The sequence below is a fragment of the Hyla sarda genome, chromosome 2 (assembly GCF_029499605.1).
Source record: "Hyla sarda isolate aHylSar1 chromosome 2, aHylSar1.hap1, whole genome shotgun sequence".
NCBI lineage: Eukaryota > Metazoa > Chordata > Amphibia > Anura > Hylidae > Hyla > Hyla sarda.
Window position 1 is genome coordinate 112,883,286 of NC_079190.1, and position 19,607 is coordinate 112,902,892.

The window sequence follows — 19,607 nt, forward strand, 5'->3', positions numbered from 1 at the left end:
AAAAAGTTGCACATTAGTTGCACGGGATAAAAAGTTGCACAAAAAGTCACATAGGAAGCATCATTCAAAGTACACAAAATAGAGGGGTACAAAAGACGCACTCGCACGGTTTCATGCTAAAGAATGTGTGGGTTTATTCCAAGTACTACATGGAAGTATGCAGCTCGAGTCGGGAAGGAAGGAAGCAGGAGCTCAGCCGAGCTCGTGGAACGGCAGTCCCGTTTCGCGGGTTCTCCGCTTGGTCACGCCCGGTGAAAGTAGAGTAGAGTACTGAAATAAGAAATGTGATCAGAACGTATCTATCACATGCTCTGCCCCCTACGCAGGTACACAGTTTCCAAGACATGAATTAATGGAGAAAAAAGACGTTCACCTACCCCACTTTTCATAAATACCCCACCATGCAGAAATATCTCCTGATGTCTAAAATGTTAACATGTGGAAAATAATAATTATTAGTTGTTATTATTATAGTTAATTTGTTATTATCAGTATTAAAATAATTATTCTAAAACCAATAGTTAAAAAGCTTAAAGGGTAGCTCCCACCATCCTATTTTTTTTTTTGCTAGCCCGTTCCCCCCCCCCCCCCGCTACGGTACTAGCCCGTTCCCTCCCCCCCCCCCCCCGCCCCGCATACCCCGTTCCCTCATTGCACTTGCAGTTACTGCAGAGTCCGGCAGCAGGCGTGCAGGGACAGCAGCGGCAACGAGGCGGCGGCGGCGATGTGCGGGAGGAGTGGCCGGGGAGCCAATGCGCTCGCTCCCGCCTGTCTGATTGACAGGCAGGGAGCGAGTGCAGCCTAACTGAAAAAGGACTGATTGCCACTCCAAAATCAGTCCTTTTTCAGTAGCTTGTTTTTAAATGTAAATTAAACCTTTTTAATGAAAAAAAAATAATAATAAAAGTACATTAGAGATATGTTGTAGTACATAAGTACTACAACATATCAAAAAATAAAGTTGGTGACAGTGCCCATTTAACGCTTATTTACGTGTAAAAGATACAATGTAGCGCAGGAAAGGGAACTTATCAGCTGTTTCCCCCACCACAAGTAGCATAAAACAGGCTCAGGAAAATGCTGCAGTATTTCAGAGAATATGTAGTTTAAAAAATATATAAATAAATATATATCACGGAAGCTAGATATCTCCCCCCCTCTCCCCTGGTGTTGTCTGGGTTGTGGGCCTGCCTGACAGATCTCTCCTATACTCACCTATAAAGCATATAAAGGACCCCCCTGGTGTCATCCAAAATGTTGGAAACCACTCATGGCTTTTCAAAATGTCGGTAAATCCTACACAGCTCAGGTATGAAACATTATCTGGATTGTATATAATTTTGGTCACATACACATATGCTACATGGGGTCGCTGTGAGTCTGTAAATGGGAGAGGATGCATTGAAACTCCCATTCCTCTCCTAAAGGCAATGCTTCTTGGTAAGAAGAACACCAGTGTAATCTACCGTGTAGTGGAACGTACCACAGTTATCTTACATTTTACCGATTTCATATAAACCTCTTTGTGTCTCCACATAATAGAGGTGGCACACAGACAAAGAGTACGGGTTCATAGCAAGTTATGAGTAACATATTATAGATTCATATAGCACTGTTTCAGCATGTAGCCTTTAGGACATACCTGATCAAGGCATAAAAAAACTCAATTTAAAAGGAACCTGTCATCAGCTTTTATCATATACAGTATAATGCACGGCAACGTGTTACATACGGGCAAATCTTCTTTCTCATGGCCGGGATATGTTCCTACTGGCATCCATGGTGAGGGTAAGTTTGAAAGGTGTCCCCTGCCATCCTGTAGGTAGTCCTCTGGGTTGGAAGCCATCCTCTGCTAGTCCCATCTGCTTTTTTTTTTAAACTGCATATCCTTACCATCACTGCTGGCAGGAACATCTCCGGCGTCTGGTAAGAAAGAAGATTTTACCATATTTAGCAAGTTGCCAATTTAAAGGGGTACTCCACTGTCCCAGCGTTCGGAACATTTTGTTCCTAACGCTGGTTGCGAGCAGCGGGGTCGTGATGTCACATTACACACCCTCAATGCAAGTCTATGGGAGGGGCGTGGCATCCGCCACGCCCCCTCCCATAGACTTGCATTGAGGGGGCCTGGTTGTGACATCACAACCCCACTGCCTACATCCAGCATTCGAACAAAATGTTCCGAACACAGGTGCAGTGGAGTACCCCTTTAAATGCATCTTGTCATAGTCCAGGCATATGCAAACTACTCAGTATTGTTCTATGAGAGTTTTTTTTGTGTGATGATATACAGAATTCTAAGCACATTTACAGTGAAATTTTACATTGAGCCAATTTAGATATTTTATAGCCTATTTATCAGTCTCGTGTAAACTATCTTCTATGCTTCTATTTTGGGTTAGAAGAGCTTGTTTTTGTCTGTCTATCAAGGTCACAGAGCTGCGTGTTTGTCATAACACTAGTAATCGTGGTATCAGTTTGCTACAGGGCTGTAGGTAAAACTAGTGGGAAATCTCAATTTACTGAGTTATCACAAAACAATCAGGTGAGGCTGGGTTCACACCACGTTTTTCAAATACGGTTACTGTATACGGTTTTCCGCTAAAAAACGTATGGCAAAAACCGTATGCAACCGTATACAACCGTATGACTCCAAATTAAAACGTATATGGTTTTTCCCCGTACGGTTCTATCAGTTTGCATTAGTTTTTGCCAACGGTTTTGCTATTTTGTTGGAATTAGTTTTCCAGCAATTTAATAAAGTTACTATTGTTCTATTGAAATTCCAATCTGCGCATGTGTCAACTCCAAAAACGGATTAGAAAACTGTGTGCAACCGTATTCTGAAATTCTGTGTACGGTTCTCATAGACAACAATGTTAAAAGAACCGCATACGGTTCTCATACGTGGTCGACAGCGTTTTTGCCTACGGTTGAAACATCGGCAAAACCGTATCCGAGGCAAAACGGATGCAACCGTACACAACATTTGGAATATGGTTTACAATGCATTCTCTATGCATACAGTTTCGGATACGGTCATATACGTTTTTTTGAGGAAAACCGTATACGGTTACCGTATTTGAAAAACGTGGTGTGAACCCAGCCTTACTCTTTTAGGTGCATTTGTGATGGGTAGAAAAAATTCTACTAGAGAATGGATGTAGACTTCGTATGTAGAATTGGGAATCAATATTAAAGGGGTTATCCAGGAAAAAAAACTTATTTTTATATATCTACTGGCTCCAGAAAGTTAAACAGATTTGTAAATTACTTCTATTAAAAAATTGTAATCCTTTCAGTACTTATCAGCTGCTGAAGTTGAGTTGTTCTTTTCTGTCTAAGTGCTCTCTGATGACAAGTGTCTCGGGAACCGCCCAGTTTAGAAACAAATCCCCATAGCAAACCTCTTCTACTCTGTGCAGTTTCCTAAACAAGCAAAGATGTCAGCAGAGAGCACTGTTGCCAGACAGAAAACAACAACTCAACTTCAGCAGCTGATAATTATTGAAAGGATTAAGATTTTTTAATAGAAGTAATTTACAAATCTGTTTACTTCCTGGAGCCAGTTGATATATAAAAAAGTTTTTTCCTTTTTTTGCAAGATTCAAGATGAATTTGTTGAATCCATTACAATCCACCCTGATCTTTTGAAATCTACCAGTCTATTGGGGTATAATGGGTCCATCATATTTTTGGTTTAGATGGAACACTAAGGGGGAGATTTATCAAAACCTGTGCAAAGGAAAAGTTGTCCAGTTGCCCATAGAAACCTATCAGATCGCTTCTTTCATTTTGCAGAGGCCTTGTTAAAAATGAAAGAAGAGATCTGATTGGTTGCTATGGGCAACTTTTCCTCTGGACAGGTTTTGATAAATCTTCCCCTAACTCCCTTCTGCTCCATAATACAGACTCATTTGGGATGACGGAGCAGGCAGCCTTGCCATGTGTATAAGGCTTAACCAAAATAATTTAAAAAAATATGTAATTGTACTAGATACATTTTACAATATGCCCATCCGTGCAACTCTGATAAAAAAGAAGGCAGCTTTGCAAGTAGTGTAGATGTAAAATATTCTATAACTTTGTGTTAACAGCAAAGTCTCCAAAAGTGTACGATTTCAGACATATACATCACAAAGGTAAAAAGTTATGTTTCTTGTGATATCCTGTTGTTTCGAAAACCCCTTGTTTTCTATACTGTCTGCAAAGGTATATAGATATAAACCTGCCATAAACCTGCCTGGCATATGTAAGCGAATATGTACCATATTTTTCGCCGTATAAGACTCTCCGGCATATAAGACGCACCCAACTTTAAAGGAGGAAAATCTAGAAAAAAAAGATTCTGAACCAAATAAAATCTAAAGTATAGGACAGTGATCTTCAACCTGCGGACCTCCAGATGTTGCAAAACTACAACTCCCAGCTGGGAGTTGTACCGGGAGTTGTAGTTTTGCAACATCTGGAGGTCCGCAGGTTGAAGACCACTGGTATAGGTGGTAATACTCACGTGTCCCCGCTGCTCCGGACCCATCACCGCTGCCCTGGATGTCGCCCTCTATCGCTGTCGCCGCGTCCCCGGGGTGTCCCCGTCACTCCAGAACATCTCTGCTGCCCGGTATCCTCGTTCTACGTCGCCGTCATCACGTCACTACGCACGCCGCTACGCACGCCGCTACGCACGCCGCTACGCACGCCGCTCCTATGGGATGGCGTGCGCGACGACGAGATGATGACGAAGGAGAGTGCTGGCCATGCAGGGGTTCCCGGTAAGGAGCAGTCATTCGCCGATCAGACACCGAGGAGGCAGGTAAGGTCCCTCCCGGTGTCCTGTAAGCTGTTCGGGACGCCGCAATTTCACCGCGGCGGTCCCGAACAGCCCGACTGAGCAGCCGGATTAGTTTCACTTTCGCTTCAGACTCGGCGGTCAGCTTTGATCGGCGCATCTGAAGGGCTAATACAGGGCATCACCACGATCGGTGATGTCCTGTATTAGCCGCGGGTCCCAGCCGTTGATGGCCGCCGGGACCGCCGTCATATGACAGGGTTTTAATGTGTATTTGCAGTATAAGACGCACCAACTTTCCCCCCCCCCCCAGTTTTGGGGAAGAAAAAGTGCGTCTTATACGGCGAAAAATACGGTAAGCACTTATTTCTTGTCTCTGCCCTATACCGGATAACAGATATTGTGCATTATGCAATTGCACACCTTTTTGTTTTTCAGAACCATACTGTTAAATTTGGAGAAAAGTGTTGTATGTCGTGACCTATTCTGCTTTATCTTTCCTCTCTGCAGGAGCAAATAGAAGAACCCATGACTAAGATCAGGCTTCACACTTTTTTTGTAGTCTATAACTTGTCTGTAGTCTGTAACCATACCACATAGGTTTGCATGAAGCTGTAAATACACAACTGTACAGTATATATATTTTTTTAACCCCTTAATGACCGATGACATATATCCTACATGAGTGTGTGCCAGTTCCCGCATCATGACTGACATATCTGCCATTATGATCTTGCTGGTATTGTCCAGTGTACTAATGAAATTGCTGTCGGACACAGCTGTGCTCCTGCTGCCAGGATCATAGTAAAGTTCAATCCCAGCAGTGACCAATACATGTAAGGTGTTTGACAGATGGAGAAAGTTTCCTCTGTCTGGCCATCAGCACCCCACAACACAATTGCGGGGTGCAGGGGGTTACCATGGCAGCCAGGAGCCTAACAAAAGCCCCCAGGTCTGCTATTAAAGGAGTACTCCACTGCTCAGTGTTTGGAACAAACTGTTCCGAACGCTGGAGCCAGGAGCTTGTGATGTCATAGATCCGCCCCCTCATGATGTCACACCCCGCCCCCTTAATGCAAGTCTATGGGAGGGGGCATGACGGCTGTCGCGCCCCCTCTCATAGACTTGCATTGAGGGGGCGGGGCGTGATGGTGTGAGGGGGCGGGGCTATAAAATCACGAGCTCCCGGGTCTAGCGTTCAAAACAGTTTGTTTCAAACGCTGATCAGTGGAGTACTCCTTTAACTTCTGCCTGTAAGCCGGGCCATAGGCACATTTCTAATAGGCTGCCTGTCAGACAGCAATGCTTTGACATATTATGTATTCCAAAGTATTGTAGTAGTGATTAGATAATCGCTTCTTCTAGTACCCTCTTGGAACAAAAATAAACCCCCCACACATAAAGTTTTTCTTGTTTAAAAATGTAGGTGTACATTTGGTACTGCTGCTATTGTACCTGCCCAGAGAATAACGATTTATAGTAACTAACTGAATTTGTGTTTTACCCAATTTCCCCCTACATTAAAAAAATCATATAAATTAGGCAATAAAAAAAAATAACTTCAATTTCCAAAGTAAATAACAACAAACTTAAAAAGTACAGGACCTTGGCAGATTTGCATTTATTTTTTATTTTTTATTCCTTCCTATAATTTTTTTAATTATTTTTTTTAAATTATTTTTTATGTATCATGAAATGGTGTAATGGAAAAATACAAATCTTCCCATAAAAATAAGCCCTCATATAACTACTTTGATAAAATACTTAACTAACAAAAAAAAAAAAAAAAAAAAAAAAAAAAATTGTGCCTATTTGAATACAGTTCTGAAAAAATGATTAAGAACTGCAGAATGTGCTTTTCCTTTGTAAGTATGTGGGATACCACAACATTGCAGCATGAAAGATAAAGGATGCCACACCTGGTTACTTGCCTCCTTTACACACGCATCACTGATTTCTGTTAAAGAAGAAGTCCCATGCCTAGAAGTACAGAAAAACTCATCCCCTATCCACAGGATAGTTACATAGTTACATACCGTATATACTCGAGTATAGGCCGAGTTTTTCAGCACGATTTTTCGTGCTGAAAACACCCCCCTCGGCTTATACTCGAGTGAACTCCCCCACCCGCAGTGGTCTTCAACCTGCGGACCTCCAGAGGTTTCAAAACTACAACTCCCAGCAAGCCCGGGCAGCCATCGGCTGTCCGGGCTTGCTGGGAGTTGTAGTTTTGAAACCTCCGGAGGTCCGCAGGTTGAAGACCACTGCGGCCTTCAACATCATCCAGCCCCCTCTCACCCCCTTTAGTTCTGAGTACTCACCTCCGCTCGGCGCTGGTCCGGTCCTGCAGGGCTGTCCGGTAAGGAGGTGGTCCGGTGAGGAGGTGGTCCGGGCTGCTATCTTCACCGGGGAGGCCTCTTCTAAGCGCTTCGGGCCCGGCCTCAGAATAGTCACGTTGCCTTGACAACGACGCAGATACGTCGCTGTCAAGGCAACGGCTCTATTCCGGGCCGGAAGCGCGGAGAAGAGGCGCCCCCGGTGAAGATAGCAGCCCGGACCACCTCCTCACCGGACCACCTCCTTACCGGACAGCCCTGCAGGACCGGACCAGCGCCGAGCGGAGGTGAGTACTCAGAACTAAAGGGGGTGAGAGGGGGCTGGATGATGTTGAAGGCCGCAGTGGTCTTCAACCTGCGGACCTCCGGAGGTTTCAAAACTACAACTCCCAGCAAGCCCGGACAGCCGATGGCTGCCCGGGCTTGCTGGGAGTTGTAGTTTTGAAACCTCTGGAGGTCCGCATGTTGAAGGCCGCAGTGGTCTTCAACCTGCGGACCTCCGGAGGTTTCAAAACTACAACTCCCAGCAAGCCCGGACAGCCGATGGCTGCCCGGGCTTGCTGGGAGTTGTAGTTTTGAAACCTCTGGAGGTCCGCAGGTTGAAGACCACTGAGGGCGAATGATGAGAAGAGGATAATGAAGGGGGGGGGGGGTGTGGGGATGATGAAGGGGGGTGGGGATGATGAAGGGGGGGGGTGTGGGATGATTACAAGGGGATGATGAAGGGGGGATGTGTGGGATGATAAGGGGATGTGTGGGATGATGACAAGGGGATGATGAAGGGGGGATGTGTGGGATGATAAGGGGATGTGTGGGATGATGACAAGGGGATGATGAAGGGGGGATGTGTGGGATGATAAGGGGATGTGTGGGATGATGACAAGGGGATGATGAAGGGGGGATGTGTGGGATGATAAGGGGATGTGTGGGATGATGACAAGGGGATGATGAAGGGGGGATGTGTGGGATGATGACAAGGGGATGATGAAGGGGGGATGTGTGGGATAAGGGGATGTGTGGGATGATGACAAGGGGATGATGAAGGGGGGATGTGTGGGATAAGGGGATGTGTGGGATGATGACAAGGGGATGATGAAGGGGGGATGTGTGGGATGATGACAAGGGGATGATGAAGGGGGGATGTGTGGGATGATAAGGGGATGTGTGGGATGATGACAAGGGGATGATGAAGGGGGGATGTGTGGGATGATGACAAGGGGATGATGAGGATGTTAATGACGGGTCTGGATGATGACAGGGGGGGATGAGGTATTTCCCACCCTAGGCTTATACTCGAGTCAATAACTTTTCCTGGGATTTTGGGTTGAAATTAGGGGTCTCGGCTTATACTCGGGTCGGCTTATACTCGAGTATATACGGTAGTTAGTACGGTCGAAAAAAGACATACGTCCATCAAGTTCAACCAGGGAATTGAAGGGTAGGGGTGTGGTGGGATATTGGGGGAAGGGATGGGATTTTATATTTCTGCATAAGCATAGGGGATAAGTGTTAGATCCCGGGGGATCCGACTGCTGTGGCCCTGGTTCTCCCCCAGAGTAGCGCATCAGGCCCTGAATCTAAACCTAATCCTGCGATAGGGGATACATTTTACTGTACTTCTAGGCATGGGACATCTACTTTAATAACTGCATTTTCAATTTTTCCTCATCACCTTCTAAAAATCATAACGCTTTCAATTTTGCACATTAAATTCCATATGATGGCTAATTTTTTGCACCACCAATTCTACTTTGCAGTGACATCAGTCATTTTACCAAAAAATCCACAACGAAACGGCAAAAAAATTCATTGTGCGACAAAATTGAAGAAAAAAGGTAATTCTGTTTCTACGCAGTACATTTTTCGGTAAAAATTACACCTTATCATTATTCTGTAGGTCCATACGGTTAAAATGATACCCTACTGATATAGATTTGATTTTGTCGTACTTCTGAAAAAAATCCTAACTACATGCAGGAAAATTTATACGTTAAAAATTCTCATCTTCTGACCCCTATAACTTTTTTATTTTTCTGCGTACGGGCTGGTATGAGGGCTAATTTTTTGCGCCGTGTTCTGAAGTTTTTATTGGTACCATTTTGTATTGATCGGACTTTTTGATCGCTTTTTAATAATTTTTTCATGATATAAAAAGTGACCAAAAATACGCTATTTTGGACTTTGGAATTTTTTTGCGCGTACACCATTGACTGTTCGGTTTAATTAACAATATATTTTTATAGTTTGGACATTTACACATGCGGCGATACCACATATGTTTGTTTTTATTTATGCAGTTTTTTTTTATGGGAAAAGGGGGGTGATTCAAACTTTTATTAGGGAAGGGGTTAAATGACCTTAACTTTTTTTTTACTTTTTTTTTTGCAGTGTTATAGCTCCCATAGGGACCTATAACACTGCACACACTGATATTTTACCCTGATCCCTGCAAAGCCATAGCTTTGCATGGATCAGCGTTCTTGGGGCTTGATTGCTCAAGCCTGTAGCTCAAACGCCAATCGGACGCGAAAGAGCAAGGTAAGGGGGCCTCCGCTCACGTCCTAGTTGATCGGGACATCGTAATTTTATCGCGATAGTCCCGATCAGCTCGACTGAGCTACCGGGAAGCTTTTACTTTCATATTGGACGCAGCGATCAACTTTGATCGCCGCGTCTGAAGGGTTAATAGCGCGCGGCACAACGATCTGTGCCGCGCGCTATTAGCCCAGGGTCCCGGCTATCATTAGCAGCCACAACCGACCCGGTATGATGCAGGGTTACGGCGCGACCCTGTTTTAAATACCGGGACCGGGCGCAGGGCGTACAGGTACACCCTGCGTCCTTAAGAGGTTAAGAAAACCTTTACTCTCAGCAAGTTGAGGAAATTAGAATAAGGAAATAGCTCTTCTATGATTTTCGTATTAGGTTTACGTATAATGAGTGTCACATGTGGAATGTCCACACAGACATTCATTGATTTCAATAGGATTCTGCGACACTGTTCACACTGCAGAATTTCCGTGCCAGATGTTTCTTGTGTGGAAATTCAGATTCCAGCATCCGCAGAAAGAATTGTCAAGCCTATTCTTTCTGCGGACTCAGCAAGAAAATGCATTGCTGTTTATGAGATGGCACATTTCCTAGCGTCCTAGCGCCAGCACCTGTTTTTCGTGCAGACATTCTGTACATTTTTCACCCATGTGAACATAGCCTATTGGTTAGCAGCACATCACTCCTCTTGCCCCATCTATGAGGTGCATTAACATATTGCCGTCCTATCACAGTTTATGCTGTAAAGTGTGAACACTATTTATTTAGGTGTATGATTTTTTTTTACTTCCATTCCATTTCGTGTCTACTTTTTGCTACTGAGATCAGTGGCTCCTTGAAGTAAGGGCTACCAATCGTAAATATGTCCTAGTAATGACAGATATGAAACCTTATAAGAGAGACAGTTAGAAGAGATGTTATCTGTGTGCCGACCACATGTGGTAATTCCGGTATCTGTCATCACATCCCCTTCTCACGTTCTCACGGTAAGCTTGTCAAACACAAACATATATTTTCCATCTTTATTACATTTTTTTTGCTAAACTAGTATTGAAATAACGTGTTCCAATTTTCTATATAGTTTCTGATTACTGTCATTTTTGTAATCCAGAATTGTCACCAAGGGATTTTTTTTAGAATGTTACATTAATAACCTACAACTCCAGCAGGTTCCACAACCCCTTTGTTCTGCGGCATGTGTACATCCCAGAGGGGATGCCGACACTGATCATTTACTGAACGCCATTTCTGATGAAAAATGAGTTAGAACTATTTACAAATACAAAGAGGAACTACAAAGAGCTTGTCTTTATGAGGCTCTCAGAAGAGCTACTCACACCAAGAAAGTTTGAGTGCAACTTGTCGCCAACCCACCGTAGGGTATTTCAAATTTGGAAACCTGCAGACAACAAAGTGAAATACCTGAATTTAGGGATCATAACTAATAATTACCATAACACTGCCAAGACAATGGAAAGCTTGGCAGAACACCAGATCCGGAACAGCAGCCTGGATTTTATTAACAGAAGCCATGACACCGGTGATAGCAGTACCTAATCCCACCACAGGAGTGTAACATCCGCCATCCTGTGCATATCTGATCGCAAAGCCACACATGCAACGCAGGAAGAGCGTATTAAACTCTTTTACCTGTGTACTTGTGGAAAAACCTCTGACATGTCACAGCTACATGAGAGAAGTTTCAATTGGTGGGGGGCCTTGGTGCTGAGAGCCCCTCCGATCCCTAAAACGGATAGGAATGAGCACTTAGCTAAGCTCTCTACCCATTCGCTTCTGATCGTCACTATTTATATGCTTACTGTCAATCTGTACACCAAAGCAGGGACAATTAGATACATGGGTGCAAAGCTTAGATTATTTTAGGGATCGGTGGGGATCTCAGTACCTGGACCCTTAGTGATCAAAACTTTCAAAATGATGTTTTTAATGTCAATTCCCATTTTGGAGCAAATAGGTCTGCCTCTTTATCTAGAAGTCACATGTGGCTGTTTAGAACTTTAAGTTAGTAATTTATGAAGGAATAGAGGCATCACCCGTTATTGAGCTGATTTCTTATAGATGGAATGTGAAATGCTTTGCAGTACTTAGAAGCTGCAAGTGTTGCTTGTATAGGGAAGTGCATCCATTGCTACCGGAATTATACACACATTATTCGGCTTCTGTCAGGAAGACAAACACTTATATTGACATATGGGCATCACAGAGTGGGGTAACCCCCTTTAGATCCCCTGTGTCAGCCAGAGCAGAAGGATGTGGTAATAATTTGAATGGTCGGCTTAAAGGGGTACTCCACCCCTAGACATCTAAAGGATCCCTGCGATCTCTGTGCTGCACCTAGCATTTGTTTAGAGGGTCGGGTCCAGCACCGGAGGCTCGTCCGCGCCCCACTCATGATGTCACAGCCATGCCCCCTCAATGCAAGTCTATGGGATGGGGCGTGATGACCATCACGCCCCCTCCCATAGATTTGCATTGAGGGGGCATGGCTGTGACGTCACGAGCGGTGCGTGATTGTGACGCCACGAGCTTCCGGCCGCACCGCCAGTCATCCGGCACGGAGCAAAGTTCACTTAATATACCGGATGTCTGGGGTGGTGCCGCAGCCGAGATCGCGGGGGTCCCCAGCGGTGGAACCCCCGCGATCAGACATCTTATGCCCTATCCTTTGGATAGGGGATAAGATGTCTAGGGGCAGAGTACCCCTTTAATTATTACTTAATTTCCCCTTGAGTGGGAAATGTACAGTATGAGCAGAAAGAGCTTCACATACTAGGAACTTAATTTTTTAGGGTCCTATACAGATAGAGTCTGCTTGAGTTAGCTTTTTAGTGACATTTGAGCTCTTAAAGACATTTCCTGCAAATCTGTAGGAAATTGTTTATGTCTGTAAACTACCAGGTATGGTTTTTAGATTCTTCTAGTTGACTGCCTTCAGGAAGCATGGTTTGAGGGTACAGGTTTTAAGTTGTTTGTAAAGACATCAATGTAGATGTAGACATGTGTGGTATGTGTAAACCACAGTGTGTTATAGCTCAAAATAAGGATTTGTCTACTTGTTGGCTTCTAAAACACGCCAAACCATAACCATACTTGTTTAGCTAGCATACATATTTCCATAAGATACATTTTTATCTAACAAAAAGTCAAATATTTAGTACCGATGTAGTGGATGTTCTGCATCATTTTATGGTGTATGTATGCATACTGAATACATACCTACATAGAGATGGATAATTTGTAAATGCCATGTTTGTTACTATCTCAATTCTGAGTGCCTAAAGCTCCACTCTCAGTTCAACCAGTTGATATTGTCTACAGCTTCTTGACAGATGCTGGCCTCACAATTTAAAGGGGTTGTGCGCTGCCCTGCCTTTCAGAGCTCCACTCACAGCGTCCGGAAGTTCATTACTCCGAACGCTTTGTGCGGGCTTCCGTGATCGCGGCCGCCGGGCGTGACGTCACGCCCGGCCCCTCGTGACATCTCGCCCGCCCCCTCGTGACGTCTCGCCCGCCCCCTCAACGAAAGTCTATGGGAAGGGGGCGCGACCACTGTAACTATGTTATTAAAAATCATTTTATTATAAAGAAATTTTGGTGATTAATTGTTTTAATGTGACCTTAATTTTCTAGGCAATAGGGCACACTAGGCAAAAGGGCACACATCCTGTTCCTGTAGATAATTTTTCAGCTTTGCTGGATTGTCTGTGACAGAATAAGCAGAATCCTCTCATCATCATTAGATAACGATAGACTTGGGGGAGATTTTAAAAACCTGTCCAGAGGAAAGGTTGTTTAGTTACCCATAGCAACCAGTCAGATAGCTTCTTTCATTTTTCAGAGGCCTTTTCAAAAATGAATGAAGCAATCTGTTTGGTTTTTTTATGTGCCACTCAGCAACTTTTCCTCTGGACAGGTTTTAATAAATCTCTCCCAAGGTGTTTACTACAGATAAAAGCTCTACTCAGGGGCGGACTGACCTGCCGGTCCGATCGGACGTGGTCCGAGGGCCCCGCCGGGTACAGGGCCCGCCGCTGCCACCACTACTGGGGATCCATGACACTTGTCCCGTATCCCCAGGCAGACAGCACTGCCTTCTGTTGTACGTTCGGTACACGCATATGCAGCAGAAGGCGTCCGTTCTGTGTGGGCAGCATCTGCGGCCTACACAGAGGGGAGACTTGACCTCCGCCCCCACGCAGCACGCAGTGCAGGCGCCGATTACATCACTCATCGGCGTCTGCACTGTGGAGGAAGGAAGACGCGGACCCCTGCTGCACTGCAGAGAAGATCGGAGCCATCAGGTGAGCATCATTTTTTTTTCAACCTGGGAATGGGGGGGAGACGGGAGACGGGGGACTCTGCAACTCTGCTGCCTACACCTAATGAAGGGGGGGGGTACTCTGCTGCCTGCACCTACTGGGGGAGCTCTGCTGCCTACACCTACTGGGAGGGGGAAAACTCTGCTGCCTACACCTACTGGGGAGGAGTGAGAAAAGTGCTGCCTACACCTACTGTGGGGGGACCTTGCTGCCTACACCTACGGTGGGGGGGACCCTGCTGCTTACAACTACTGTGGGGACTCTGCTGCCTACACCTACTGGGGGGGAACTCTGCTGCCTACACGTACTGAGGGGGAACTCTGCTTCCTACCCCTACTGTGGGGAAACTCCGCTGCCTACACCTACTGTGGGGGAACTCTGCTGCCTACACCTAATGGGGAGAGCTCTGCTGCCTACACCTACTGTGGGGGAACTCTGCTGCCTACACCCACTGTGGGGGAACTCTGTTGCCTACACTCACAGTGGGGGAACTCTGCTTCCTACACCTAGTGTGGGGGAACTCTGCTGCCTACACCTACTGTGGGGGAACTCTGCTGCCTACACCTACTGTGGGGAAACTCTACTGCCTATACCTACTGTGGGGGAACTCTGCTGCCTACACCTACTGAGGGGGGAACTCTGCTAATGTAAGGGACTATCTACTATGTTCCTGCCTAGCTTATATGCGGACAAACTACCAAACTAAAAGGAGGGCTACCTACTACCTACATAGGGGCAGCTATCTGGAGGATTTACCTACAGGGGGTATGACTACCTACCTAAGGCACATTAATTACCTGGGGGCATGATCTACTAGGTGCCACTGCCTCTTGGGAACATTACTTACCTGTAACTGCCGTAAGCAACACCTTATTTTCTGTCCACTAACACAAAATACTCTGATAGTGCCCCTCCCAAGACTAGACTCTGGTTCCTCCACTGGGTGGAGGGGGGTGCTGGCTACCTACTTGACTAACTACCTGGCTACCTAATGTTTTACCTGGATGCCTACCTACTTATCTACATTTTTGGCTGTCTAACTACCTAAATACAATGCTACCTAACTACCTACCATTCATATCTTGCTACCTACCTACATACCTGGCTACCTAACTATGTACATACCTGGCCTTCATACATAGCTGCCTAACTACCTAGCTAGCAACCTACCTACCTGGCTAGTCACCTACCTACATATCTGGCTTCCTGATCTACCTACCTAGTTACCTATTAACCTGCCTACCTACCTGCCCTTTTACTGTGCAGGACTCCAAGGAGGGCATTATTACAGTTTGTAGGTCTATAGATGGAAAGATTGTGTAGAGGAGGGGAGGGCACTGAAAAAATGCAGTCTAACATGTTTGTCTTGTAGATGTTAAAACATCGACATGGCGGTCTGTTCCAAACAGAAAAGAAAAGGAAAGAGGACGCCGCTGATCAGAAAATACGTAATTGTGAATCCCTAGATGTAACTGTAATCACTTCTATGGTGTACATATCCTGTGTACAGCTGATATTTACTGCCATATGGTCCTGTATATAATCACTTACAGTGGGGAAAAAAGTATTGTCAGCCACCAATTGTGCACGTTCTACGACTTAAAAAGAGTGGCCTGTAATTTTCATCATAGGTATACCTCAACTATGAGAGACAGAATGAGAAAAAAAATCACATTGTCTGATTTTTAAAGAATTTATTAGCAAATTATGGTGGAAAATAAGTATTTGGTCAATAACAAAAGTTCATCTCAATACTTTGTTATATACCCTTTGTTGGCAATGACAGAGGTTAAATGTTTTCTGTAAGTCTTCACAAGGTTTTCACATACTGTTGCTGGTATTTTGGCCCATTCATCCATGCAGATCTCCTCTAGAATAGGGATGTTTTGGGGCTGTCACTGGGCAACACAGACTTTCAACTCCCTCAAAAGGTTTTCTATGGGGTTGAGATCTGGACACTGGCTAGGCCACTCCAGGACCTTGAAATGCTTCTTACGAAGCCACTCCTTCATTGCCCGGACAGTGTGTTTGGGATCAGTCTCATGCTGAAAGACCCAGCCACATTTCATCTTCAATGCCCTTGCTGATGGAAAGAGGTTTTCACTCAAAATCTCATGATACATGGCTCCCTTCATTCTTTTCTTTACACGGATCAGTCGTCCTGGTCCCTTGGCAGAAAAACAACCCCAAAGCATGATGTTTCCACCCTCATGCTTCACAGTAGGTATGGTGTTCTTTGGATGCAACTCAGCATTCATTCTATTCCAAACACGATGAGTTGAGTTTTTACCAAAAAGTTATACTTTGGTTTCATCTGACCAAATTACATTTTGTTTCTGGTGTCCTTCGACAGCTCTTTGGTCTTGGCCTGTGGACAGGTGTTTTTTTTTATACTGATAACAAGTTTAAACAGTTGCAATTAATACAGGTAAAAAGTGAAGGACAGAGGAGACTTAAAGAAGAAATTACAGGTCTGTGAGAGTCAGAAATCTTGCTTATTTGTAGGTGACCAAATACTTATTTCCACCATAATTTGCAAATAAATTCTTTAAAAATCAGACAATGTGATTTTATGGATTTTTTTTTCTCATTCTGTCTCTCACAGTTGAGGTATACCTATGATGAAAATTACAGGCCTCTCATCTTTTTAAGTGGGAGAACTTGCACAATTGGTGGCTGACTAAATACTTTTTTCCCCACTGTAGATTGTATACAGATCTCTGTACAGATGGTATCTACCGCCATATGGGAACTGTATATAATCACTTATATAGTATACAGATCCTGTATAGTATACTGGTCTGTGTATACTGGCTTTATTCAGTACAGTATGGCGGTTATTGTATGGTGGTATATATTTTACTTCTTGTATACTGGTATTATTTGTCATGCAAAATTATATTACCTACCTTAAAGTGTTTTATATATATATATATATATATATATATATATATAAAATGTAGTTTATTTTGTGTGTAGGGGTGGTGGAGGGATTTGGGTAGAATATGGGCAGAAGTGTGACCAGCCGCAGAGCATCGCAGGAGGCCCTGGCTTTTTTTGGACCTGGGGCCCTGAGTGTTGTCAGTTCGCCCCTGGCTCTACTGTAATGCTGGCGGCAGAAAAAGTTAAACATAAAAATCCCCTTTAAGGGTGACGTTTCATACAACTACCCATGATTCGTCACTCCATTTATCAAAAATAACTACTAACCCCAGAAAAAGAGCTGTAAAGTTTGGGCTATTATGTGTCTCACTTTCCAGCAAACTGCGGTCCACTGCCTTTGATTAGGGGAATTCTGTTTTTAGCAGCAGAAAACCAAGACGAAACACAGCTAGTGTACAGGAGAGAGCCTGGACTGTGTTCTTCAGAAGGTCCAAACTATTGGTAAAAGGTAAAAATTTAGGCTTCAGTCCAGTCTCTTACAATCCATAAAGTTCTGGGCTGTTGTCTCTTATGTAAATATTGATCTTACTGTGTACATTGTGCTGCCTTTGAAAAATCATGTCACTCTCCTCCTTTTAGTCATCATCATTTTTAGAGGTTTCCAGCTTAGACCAGGACTGCTTTGTGATGTAACTCCTACCTTGCTGTGATCCTGTTGCTGTTTTCCATTTTGGTTACATAGCACCTAGCAAATTTAATACATCAATAACCTCCTTCCCCCTACACATGTAAACTATAGAAGTGTACCATGTAAATTATCCCTCAGCACAGTGCTAGCCTACTCAGTACAGTGCACTGTCTCCGGAACTATGTCATTCATGGCAATGGAGAAAGGGTTAAGTGCAGAGCAGGAATCACTGTCTTATAACTGGCAAGAGAAGTAAGGTAGAGGAAGTCCAGGTGTGTACACTGCTGGCAAACAGCTCTAGTGCTGCCTCCTGAAATGGAAAGAGTGTAAATACGCTGTGAACCATGGACTTATAGGGGCTCAATAATAGCAGTAAGTGCCCCAAAATCACCTTGTCATAGTGTAACAAAACCATGCAAATTTTCTTAAAATTTTTTGAAAGCACAGGTACGCTTCAACTAATGCAATTTTCTAGTAGACCTGTTAAACATTTTTTTTGTTCTTTTATATTACTTACTTTTTCAAAACATACAAGCCAACAACAATAATAATAGTGACTATATCAATAAACATTACAACCTTATATATTTTTTTATCATCCCATTCCCACCCCCACCCGCCCAGAGAGCAAGGGTGCAAAAAAAAAAAAATATATATATAATAATATTTATCATATAACATTTTCTACTTCTACCTGTTTTCCAAACCAACAAAATATGGTTATTTATTTATTTATTTTTTATGAAGGTTACCCCTGTGCATAAAGAGTCATACTTTTTCAACTTAATTACCAAATGTAACCATTCTTTACTTCTAGAGCAAGAGTCTGATAACCAAATATGCAGAATCAGAAGCTTAGCACAGAAAATCTATTTGGTGATTAGGATACCATATCTCCCAAAGCCCCTTGATTCCCTTAATACAACTTTCCTGCACAAAAATTGTAATTGTTGCCTAAGATTACTGTTCATTTTATTAACCCCTTAAGGACTCAGGGTTTTTCCGTTTTTGCACTTTCGTTTTTTCCTCCTTACCTTTTAAAAATCATAACCCTTTCAATTTTCCACCTAAAAATCCATATTATGGCTTATTTTTTGCGTCGCCAATTCTACTTTGCAGTGACATTAGTCATTTTACCCAAAAATGCATGGCGAAACGGAAAAAAAAATCATTGTGCGACAAAATCGAAAAAAAAACGCCATTTTGTAAGTTTTGGGGGCTTCCGTTTCTACGCAGTGCATATTTCGGTAAAAATTACACTTTATCATTATTCTGTAGGTCCATACGGTTAAAATGATACCCTACTTATATAGGTTTGATTTTGTCGCACTTCTGGAAAAAATCATAACTACATGCAGGAAAATTTATACGTTTAAAAATGTCATCTTCTGACCCCTATAACTTTTTTATTTTTCCACGTACGGGGCGGTATGAGGACTCATTTTTTGCTCCGTGATCTGAAGTTTTTATCGGTATGATTTTTGTTTTGATCGGACTTTTTGATCACTTTTTATTCATTTTTTAATGTTCTAAAAAATGACCAAAATATGCTTTGAATTTTTTTGCGCGTACGTCATTGACCGTACGGCTTAATTAATGATATATTTTTATAGTTCGGACATTTACGCACACGGCGATACCACATATGTTTATTTATTTTTTTTTACACTGTTTTATTTTTTTTATGGGAAAAGGGGGGTGATTCAAACTTTTATTAGGGAAGGGGTTAAATGACCTTTATTAACACTTTTTTTTAACTTTTTTTTTGCAGTGTTATAGGTCCCATAGGGACCTATAACACTGCACACACTGATCTCTCATCCTGATCACAGGCGTGTATTAACACGCCTGTGATCAGCATTATCGGCGCTTGACTGCTCCTGCCTGGATCTCAGGCACGGAGCAGTCATTCGTCGATCGGACACCGAGGAGGCAGGTAAGAGCCCTCCCGGTGTCCGATCAGCTGTTCACGCGGCGGTCCCGAACAGCCCGACTGAGCAGCCGGGATACTTTCAGTTTCA

General features: G+C 43.6%; 1 protein-coding gene and 1 long non-coding RNA gene across 8 annotated transcripts in view; one reads left to right on the top strand and one right to left on the bottom strand.

The window, feature by feature from the left end:
• Positions 1–19,607, top strand: part of ITGB7 (integrin subunit beta 7) — a 181,177-nt gene that overhangs the window by 81,025 nt on the left and 80,545 nt on the right. The window contains exon 1 of one of the 7 annotated variants that reach the window (XM_056555308.1): positions 1,425–1,440. The exons of 5 other annotated variants lie outside the window; for them this stretch is intronic. The gene's annotated coding sequence lies outside the window, so the exon portion shown is untranslated. Of the gene's footprint in view, positions 1–1,424; positions 1,441–3,908; positions 4,143–19,607 lie in introns of those variants that run through there. One more of the 7 variants, XM_056555303.1, reaches the window with a different exon arrangement.
• LOC130355307 (uncharacterized) lies at positions 118–7,222 on the bottom strand. Its single transcript, XR_008888471.1, has 4 exons — positions 7,111–7,222; positions 1,733–1,923; positions 378–423; positions 118–270 (listed from the first exon to the last, which is right to left on the bottom strand). It is a non-coding gene; the product is annotated as an uncharacterized LOC130355307 (long non-coding RNA).